The sequence below is a fragment of the Miscanthus floridulus genome, chromosome 10, assembly GCF_019320115.1.
Source record: "Miscanthus floridulus cultivar M001 chromosome 10, ASM1932011v1, whole genome shotgun sequence".
Lineage (NCBI taxonomy): Eukaryota > Viridiplantae > Streptophyta > Magnoliopsida > Poales > Poaceae > Miscanthus > Miscanthus floridulus.
Genome location: NC_089589.1, coordinates 71,118,364 through 71,126,752, shown reverse-complemented (window position 1 = coordinate 71,126,752; position 8,389 = coordinate 71,118,364). Strand labels below are relative to the sequence as shown.

Sequence of the window (8,389 nt, the reverse complement as noted above, 5' to 3'; positions counted from 1 at the left end):
AGCACCTGCGGGAGGTCATCCTCCCTATCATCCATCTGCACCTGGCGCTAGGTTCAGGCCACCTCAGTAGAGAGGTCAGAATTTCAAGGGACCACAGAAGCCTTACAAGATGGCAGTGTAGTCCAACAAGGCAGCCGCAATTGCGATATAGGGCAGTTCCAAGGGAGCTATGGGATCTGCTAGTACAGTAAGGGGACCCTGCTACAATTGTGATCAACCCAGCCACTTCTCAAGATTCTATCCTTATCTGCCCAAGAAGAAGCAGCAGACCTATAATGCTCGGGTGCATAGTACGATTGTGGATGAGATTCCTGAGGGAGAGCCCATAACCGCTGGTAAGTTTCCTGTCAACCAAAACCCTGTAGTTGTTCTATTTAATTCTGGATCATCGTATTCTTTTATGAGTCAAGCATTTGCACAGAAACATGAACAACTATGCATAGAATTGGGTTATGGTTACCGTATAAGTTCAGCAAGGGCTGATGTTTTGACCAATTGGATGGTTCAAGGGGCAACCCTTAAATTAGGTAGCAGAAAGTTTTGAGTGAACTTGATAGTTATGCCTAGACTAGTACTAGATGTCATTATAGGGATGAATTGGATGAAGGATTGGGGAGCAGTTATAGATACAGGAAGTCGGGTACTTACCCTTAAGGATCCCCTAGGTGAGGGTACTTTTCAAGTACCATTGCCTCGGAGAATAGACCTTATAAGTTTAACATGTGCTACTAAAGTTATTCCTATTCATCAGATTTTGGTAGTGTGTGAGTTTCTGGATGTATTCCCAGATGAGCTACCTGGTCTTCCACCAGATAGGGATATTGAGTTTGGAATTGAGTTAATCCCTGGAACAGCTCTGATTTCAAGGAGACCCTATCAGATGCCTCCGAATGAATTAGTTGAGCTAAAGAAGCAACTAGAAGAGTTATCGAAAAAGGGGTTTATCCGGCCAAGCAAGTCTAAATGGGGATGTCCCGCCTTGTTTGTGAAGAAGAAGAAAGAGGGTACGTTGAGAATGTGCGTGGATTATAGGCCACTTAATGATGTAACCATCAAGAATAAGTATCCCTTGCCTCATATTGATGTTCTATTTGACCAATTAGCCAAGGCTAAGGTGTTCTCCAAGATAGATTTGAGATCCGGTTATCATCAGATCAAGATTAGGCCCCAAGATATACCAAAAACCGCATTTTCCACCAGATACGGGTTGTATGAGTATCTTGTCATGTCCTTTGTCTTGACAAATGCTCCTGCATACTTTATGTTTTTTATGAATACAGTTTTCATGCTAGAATTGGATAAGTTCGTGGTTGTGTTCATTGATGACATTCTGGTGTACTCCGAGAATGAGAAGGATCATGAAGAGCATCTAAGAATTGTCTTGACCAGACTTAGAGATCATAAGCTATATGCTAAGTTTAGCAAGTGCAAATTCTGGTTGAAGAAAGTTCCTTTCCTTGGTCACATTCTGTCGGAAAATGGAGTTTCAGTCGACCCAAGTAAGGTGCAAGAGGTTATGGATTGGAAGGCACCGACCACAGTTCCTGAGATTAGAAGTTTCTTAGGATTAGCTGGTTACTATCGTCGTTTCATACCAGACTTCTTGAAGATTGCCAAGCCAATGACAAGCCTGCTATAGAAAGATCACAAGTTCGTGTGGACAGAGGAGTGTGAAGCAGCTTTCCACACCTTGCGGAAACTATTGACCACTGCTCCTGTTCTAGCACAACCAGACATCGAGAAACCATTTGATGTGTTTTACGACGCATCGAAAACTGGTTTGGGCTGTGTTCTTATGCAAGAAGGGAGAGTCATTGCTTATGCCTCGCGTCAATTGAGAAAGCACGAGGGCAACTATCCGACACATGATCTTGAACTTGCTGCAGTTGTGCATGCCCTAAAAATTTGGAGACATTATCTACTTGGTAATGTGTGCAATATTTTCATAGATCACAAGAGTCTTAAGTACATCTTTACCCAACCAGAGCTGAACATGAGACAGCGAAGGTGGTTAGAATTGATCAAAGATTACAACTTGAATGTGCAGTATCATCCTGGAAAGGCCAATGTAGTGGCAGATGCTTTGAGTAGAAAGTCACATTGCTTGAATGTGCAGCCATTACTTGAAGATGGGTTCGATCTGATGCATCCTGCTATGTTACATAGTATTCAGATTAGTTGTTCCTTGGAGAGTAAGATAATAGAAGGCCAGAAAATAGACAAGGGAATATTCCACATCAAAGAGAAAATAAAAGAAAAGCCATCTAAGCACTTTAGAGTGGATGAACAGGGCGTGTTGTGGTTTGACGACCGTCTTGTGGTTCCCAAGGATCGAGAGCTTAGGAATAAACTCATGGATGAGGCTCACCTTTCTAAGCTATCTATCCATTCGAGAAGTAGTAAGATGTATCAAGAACTGAGACCTCGTTATTGGTGGACCAAGATGAAGAAAGAAGTTACAGCCTATGTTGCCAGATGTGACACGTGTTGTAGAGTGAAAGCTATTCATATGAAACCTGCCAGTTTGTTGCAACCTTTGTCCGTCCCTAGTTGGAAGTGGGATGATATAAGTATGGATTTTATCTCGGGTTTGCCCACTACTCAAAAGGGACATGATTCGATTTGGGTGATTGTGGATTGTCTTACCAAGACCGCTCATTTCTTACCTGTCAAGACAACTTATCGACCACCTCAATATGCTGAGAAGTATATTGCAGAAATTGTGAGGTTGCATGGTATACCAAAGACTATAGTATTTGATAGGGGGCCATAGTTCATGGCTCATTTTTGGGAACATTTACACAAAGGTTTGGGAACTAGTTTGATTCATAGTACCGCTTATCATCCTCAGATATATGGTTAGACTGAACAAGTGAATGCTATTCTAGAGGATATGTTAAGAGCATGTGTGTTGTCTTCTAGGGGTTCATGGGAGTCATGGTTACCATTAGCTGAGTTTGCTTACAATAATAGTTATCAAGAAAGCATCAAGATGGCTCCATTCGAAGCTTTGTATGGCAGAAAATGTAGAACACCCCTAAATTGGGTTGAGCCAGGAGAAAGAAGGTATTATGGTATTGACTTTGTAGAAGAGGCCGAGAAGAAAGTTCATATTATCCAACAAAATATGAAGGCAGCCCAATCGCATCAGAAAAGTTATGCAGACAGAAGAAGGAGACCCCTTGTGTTTGAAGTTGGTGACTATGTTTATTTGAAGGTCACGCCAATGAAGAAGAAACGGTTTGGAGTCCGGAGAAAGCTTGCTGCTAGATTCGTAGGACCATACAAGATCTTGAAAAGAAGAGGTCCAGTAGTGTATAAGGTAGAGTTACCAAAGACAATGAGTACCGTCTTTCCAGTTTTCCATGTATCGTAACTCAAGAAGTGTTTGCGTGTTCCGGAGGAAAGAATAGAACCTCGGGGCATCAAACTCAAATCAGATTTGGTGTATCGTGAGCAACCGGTCCATGTGTTAGACATTAAAGAACATGCTACTCAGAATAGTGTGGTAAAAACATACAAGATACAGTGGAATCATCATGATGAGGGAGATGCAACTTGGGAAACGAGAGAATATCTACAAAAAGCTTATGAAGATTTTTATAACAAATGGTTCATAACCCAAATCTCAGGACGAGATTTTTATAAGGGGGGAGGGCTGTAACACCTCAGTGTTAAGCGTGCATTACCATTTCATCCCATGAGCATAATCGTCATCACCTCATGCATAAGCATCATTCATGCATTTCATTTCGAAAGAAATGAAGTATCATTTCATGTGATGCTTAAGTGATTAAAATTCATTTATGGTTCAAACAATGTGAAATGCCATGCTCATGTTTGGATGCCATGATTACTTATTTTGATCACTAAATTAACTTGGAAATATTTAGGATGCAATTTGGAGCAAAGTTCATATTTAAATTTTTACCAAATTTTGCCTTTAAAAATAATTCTCCAAAATTAGGGTTTTGAGTTAATATTGATTTTATTTTGTAATTCAAAATCTATTTGGAATTGGACTTTGGTCATAAAAGCAAAGTTGTAGATCTTGAAAAATGGAACAACTTTCATTTTTACACCAACTTTTGAAACTAATTTGAAATAGTTCAAAATTTCATTTGAATGAAAAAGGATTTGAAAAAGAACATTTTTCATTAAATGGGCCGCAGCCTTGCCTTCGGCCCAGCTCGCAAAGCCGGCCCAGCTCGCTCGCCTGGCCTACCCCCACGCGCCACGCCTGGCCAACGCAGAGCGCACACGCCACGTGGCCGCCATGCACCGGCGATGCACGCCGCGTGGCAGCCCCGGCCTGCCCCGCGCCCTCTTGTCGCGCCTTCACCTGCCCGACCGCGTTGCGCTCCTCCTCACTCCTCCACTTTGCTCTCTCGCTCGCTCAGTAGCAGCAACAGCAGCAGCACACGCCTATCTTTGCCACCGCACGCTGCGCCTCGCCGGAAGTAGATCGCCCGGCTGTCCCAGCTCGTCGTCGACCTCTCCATCTCGCCAGCAGCATCACCTCCACTTTTCACAACCGGTGCTCACGCCAATTCGCTGGGGTAAGTCTTCTCCGACCGGTAATTCCTCACCGGAGTAAGCTCTTCCTCACCGGAGCTTGGCTCCACACGGACAGCCCGCCTCCGCTCCACCTCTCTCCTTCTCTTCGCACGTATGAGCACCGCACGAGCTCGGTGAAGCTCCCACGCCACATCTCACGCCCGTTCTCGGCCGGAGATGGTTGGCCGTCGGTGAGCCGCGCCACCGCTCCGCCATGCGCGTCGCCGAGCTTCATTCCGAACTCCTCCCATGCCTTCTCTTGGTGCACCGCGTCCGCCTCGTCGCGGGTGAGCTGCTGGTGGTGACCGCGCCGTCAGCTAGCTCACCGTCGGCGAACACCGGCCGGTCAGCGGCGGCCCTGCTCGGCTCCGGCTGACGCGTGGGCCCGGTTTGACCAAGGGTCCCGCCTGGCAGCCCCTCTGGGTGCACTGCACCGGGTGCACCTAGCGGTTTTGGGTCGGTGGAATTTCAGTGTTAAAGAAAATGATTTCAGAAATTAATTCAAAAAGCTTGTAAAATGTATATCTCCAGTTATATTACTCCAAAAATGGTGAAACAAATTTTGTTGTGCTTCTTGTCACTAGATCTACATGATAAAAATATTGCATGTCATTCTTGAGATACTTTTCTGTGGAGTTTTATTTAAATATTGAAATTGTTGTTTTCTTGAGAAAGTCATAATAAATCATTGAAAGATCAGAAAAATATGATTCTAAGTTTGTTACTCTTCTTGTATAATGTACTTCCTGTGAAAAATATATTCCATGCATGTCCTGTAGAAAAATTGTGAGGTGTAGTTTCGAAATGCACCGCCAGCACAACAAGCCACACAATGCCATCACAATTACAATGGTGTACGGAATATGTTCTATGTGACAATAGAATTTGATAAATTCTGTTCTATGGAGTATGGTCCAAATGACCAGCATACAAATCCACATCTTATCATCATCATCATCATCACACTACAAAAGAGCGAGTTTTTTTGAGGGGGCTCTCCCTCTCTAATAACTGTTCGATCTAGACGTCGTGCTATATGAGCCCTCCATCATCCGTGATATTACATGTAAGATGTAAGACTCCTCCTAAACCAAGATTCTTCCTAGACCCTAAAAAAGGAAAATAATAAAAAACTGAACACACGTAATTTTGTAAGACTCCTAAACCAAGATTCCTCCTAGACCCTGAAAAAGGAAAATAATAAAAATCTGAACACACATGATTTTGTTTGTTACGACAAAAAGATTTTGTTTGATACGGAAAAAAGGAAAATAGAAAACTAACATGTGAGGATGATGCGGAGCGAATTTTTTAAAGACTCCAACACCCATACAAGCGAAAAGCGAAATTATCTAGTTCGAGGACTCCGACACCCATATGGGCCAAAAAGACTCCAACTCCCATATGAGCCAAAAATATTAATGCAAAAATATGTTTATCCAAGCCACAAATTTCACCCATACGAGCCAAATTATCTTGTTCAAGGACTCAGACACCAATACGAGCCAAAAGGACTCTGACATCCATACAAACCAAAAATATTAATGCAAAACATGTTTCTAGGAGCCAAAAATATTAATGTGAAATGTGTTTGAACTCCATATTAATATTCCCATTGCATTTCAAATACTTTTCATAAACACGTGCATGTCGCACGGGCATATTTGCTAGTTTAAAAAACCAGTGACTACATACACCTCCATTTTACCGGATACATTGATTTGACAATAGCCATACAGCACGGCGCTTGATTACATGCATGTGCGCAAATCAGGAAAATAGCATGTATATGTATCAGAATTTTCAGAACACTTACTTCTTGGGAAGCTGAATCTTTTGAGCTCTGACAGCCGCGAATGCACGGGAAGGAGGACAGCAGCTTGGCCGGAACCCAACCAGCCTAACTATGAAACCAGGGGCGGACCTAGTAAAGGGCATGGTGGTACACTTGTAAACCCAATAAGTTTTGCAAAAAAATAAAAATAAAAATCGAAGTTAGTAGGCATGTATACAATTGTAATTAGAACAGATCCGAATACAAATAGCTTAACTTAGGGTTCGGTTGTTCGTCTTTTTCGCACAGCAGGAACGAAGGAGAGGATGCGCATACCTCGTGCGTGCTCGTCAGCGGCGAAGCACGCGACGAAGGCCTGGTAATTGAAGGGACCGACGAAGGCCTGGGCAGGGCGTCGGCGTCGGCGTCGGCGTCGGCAGATGCCTAGTTGCCCCACGCGAGAGAGAGCGCGCGCGCACGCTGGGGGAACGGCAGAACAAAAGCCTGAGAAGTGGCGACTGCATCCTGTTCCGAAAGGGCAGGATGAGAGTGTTTTTCTTTTCAATTTTACCATTTTCGTAAACCTTTTTACAAATAGATCCAGCGAAAAATAGATTCAAGTTAAATCCACGACGAGATATATGGCTCGGCATTGATCAACCTAAAGCTAACCCTATCCGACTTACTAGCCTCCGGACGTCGGGTGCTAGAGACGGTGCCTAGCACGTCGAGCTCGCGAGTGAGCGCACTAGCAGTGGACCCGGCCGTCTTGGACGTCGCCCACGCCGGCCTGGCCCACGCCGCCCCAAACATCGCCCGCGTCGCTAGCCGCTTTCCACGCGCATCTCATGTGCAATATCCGATCTACTTTTGAAACATCTAGATATAAAAGTTGCAACATAAAAAAAAGACAAATGAAACACTTAAACACAAGCGTCTGAAACACTTGCGAAAACGCTTGAAAAATATTTGAAAAACCACTACAAACATATGCAACATCTAGACGAAATACTTGCAAACATACGTATGAAACACCTGAAAACACTTGAAAACATATGCTTGCAACATGCATGTATATGCAACATCCATATCTACTTTTGCAACATCCAGATAAAACACTTGCAACATGCGTCTAGAACAGATGAAACATACACTTGGAACATACGTGTATAGCCATTACAACATGTGTAACATCCCGATCTACTTTTACAACATCGATATACAACACTTGCAACATATCTCTGAAACATCTGAAACACTTCAAACATACTCTCGTAACATGCGCTAGTCAGGAGGACGTCAACGCCCAGCGTACACCAAGGCACAAGCGCAGGCCTCCCCTTCCCGCCGACGTGTGAGGTTGATGGGGGTGCAGGTGCAGGCGCATGCCTCCCCTACCTCCTCTTCTATGATGGGTGAGGTGGATGGAGACGCAGCACGGGATGGTGGCGCGGACCGCGAAGCAGCTAGGGATGAGGCGCGGGTGCTGCATCACCGAGCTGGAGAAGGCCGCAACGGGCAGGTGCGTTGCCTGCGGCGAGCGACCCTTCACAGATACGCCGGAGAAGACGAGTAATTTTTTTTTGGACATACGGAGACAGAGTGCAGGAGTGCTCTGAAGCAGCCAGCGGAGTGCGGGGCCTCCAGAGGGACGGACGCCCGCGTCCTATCGTTACCGTAACCCTATCGTGTCAGCGTTAATCTGACCAATAGGTCAAATCTTGAAGTGCAGCAGGCAGCATACCCCGTACGATCGTACGAGCCAACAGATGTATACTTGTCTATTTAAGATTTTGTAAGATTTATTGAAAAATAAGTAGTATCAGTTTGACATAAATAGTATCGAGAAGTAGCTAAAGCCTGTCTTGCATTAGTATGCAATTTTGTTAATTCTTTAAAACCGGATCCTTACTGAATGAGGCTGGTATAAACTTACCTTTTTTACTATGGAGCAAGTCAATTTATCAGTGGTATTCAATGAATTAGCTTCTCAAGATGTACCACCAACATATCCTTTCTTCGAACGAAAAATGGTAAATGAGTTATTCCCTTATGAAT

At 44.0% G+C, this 8,389-nt stretch overlaps 1 long non-coding RNA gene across 2 annotated transcripts; it reads right to left on the bottom strand.

Annotated features, from left to right (window-relative positions):
• Positions 1-2,021: 2,021 nt before the first annotated feature.
• On the bottom strand, positions 2,022-6,842 carry LOC136485581 (uncharacterized). Of its 2 annotated transcripts, none has more exons than XR_010766488.1 (3): positions 6,668-6,842; positions 6,374-6,481; positions 2,022-2,150 (listed from the first exon to the last, which is right to left on the bottom strand). It is a non-coding gene; the product is annotated as an uncharacterized lncRNA (long non-coding RNA). The 2 variants fall into 2 exon arrangements; XR_010766489.1 differs by lacking the exon at positions 2,022-2,150 and adding an exon at positions 5,553-5,741.
• Positions 6,843-8,389: the final 1,547 nt, after the last annotated feature.